A 1,221-nucleotide genomic window follows, 5' to 3' on the forward strand; every position below is an offset into this window, starting at 1 on the left:
TTACGTCTATGGGTGAATTTGACTGCGACAATGTTTCAAAATTAGGAAGGGAAGCAGTGATTATTTGATTATATAGACGCTTCGCCTCTGAGATTAGGGGAGAGATGTTGTTTGGTTTTTATTTAATCCCATGGAAACGGAGGCCACACTAGATTTTGTTGACGTTTCTTAAACAGTAAATAACTCACTTGTTTCCCAATTAAGATGCTGCTATTGTGCATTCATATTAAGACACAATAGATCAACAAAATTCTGTGATGTGTTTTTTTTCCTTTACGAATTAGAAACTGCTTCATTATTTATTTTTTTTTACATTGTACTGGAGGCCGCAAAGAAAAAAAAAAACATTCAGTAAAATTCCGCACTCCAGACATCAACACCAAACATTCAACTACTAGTTTTATTGTGTTACATCTTCTCTTCACCCTGTGAAAATTTCAGGAAAATCGAATGAAAAGTGGTAAGGAACTGTTTTTAAAAGTACATAGAAATGGAGCTTTTTGAATAAATGAAATTTTTTTTAAAGAGTACAAAACCGTGATGCCTCCCTAAAGTATTCAGTGCTCAGGGCCACAAAAATTTAAGAAAGGTTGGGGGTTTTTTTTGGAGCAATATAATAACTGTAGGAGAGGCTAAAGAAGTTTTAAAAAATATGTCCACATCTCAAAAATCGATTTTGTCAGCTGTAGGCTATACAGAAAGTATGCATAAACTATACATAGATTATACAAGAACTATACATAAACTACACGTAAACTATACGCAAGCTTAGTGTACACTGTGCGTAAACAGTGCATAAATCATACAGTACAGAAACGCTAAAGAAGCTAATAGTTGACTAACCTGCCGTGATCTGTGTCAGCAGTGCACAGACTGGTCAGGGGAAGAAAAACTTACCGTGCGTCAAGCTGTGTCAATTGTAATGTCCGGGTTTTTGTTGTGCGCAAAGTGGACACTCACGAGGAGTGGACAGTGAACAGCGGACAAGACCTCGTGAGGAGTGGACAACACAAGGCCTCACTCGTGTCACCACCGGACACAGCGCCCTGATGTGAGAACAGATGGGCCTTGGGGACGGAGCAGGCAGAACACGATAGGGCTCTCAACAACACACAGACAAGTGGGCCCTCCAAGAACCAGCCGATGATAACGTATGCGGATTCACACCGTCAGCGCTTAATAAACAATGCACCCTGGCAATGACACACAGTTGAATTGAGT

The 1,221-nt window shown here is 39.6% G+C and overlaps 1 protein-coding gene across 1 annotated transcript in view; it reads right to left on the reverse strand.

Annotated features, from left to right (window-relative positions):
* LOC101860087 (2,3-dihydroxybenzoate-AMP ligase) overlaps positions 1-1,183 on the reverse strand; it is a gene marked incomplete in the record, with an annotated part of 12,526 nt that extends 11,343 nt beyond the window's left edge. Inside the window, 1 exon segment of the mRNA XM_013081177.2 lies at positions 898-1,183.
* Positions 1,184-1,221: the final 38 nt, after the last annotated feature.

Source organism: Aplysia californica, unplaced genomic scaffold, assembly GCF_000002075.1.
Source record: "Aplysia californica isolate F4 #8 unplaced genomic scaffold, AplCal3.0 scaffold00119, whole genome shotgun sequence".
NCBI lineage: Eukaryota > Metazoa > Mollusca > Gastropoda > Aplysiida > Aplysiidae > Aplysia > Aplysia californica.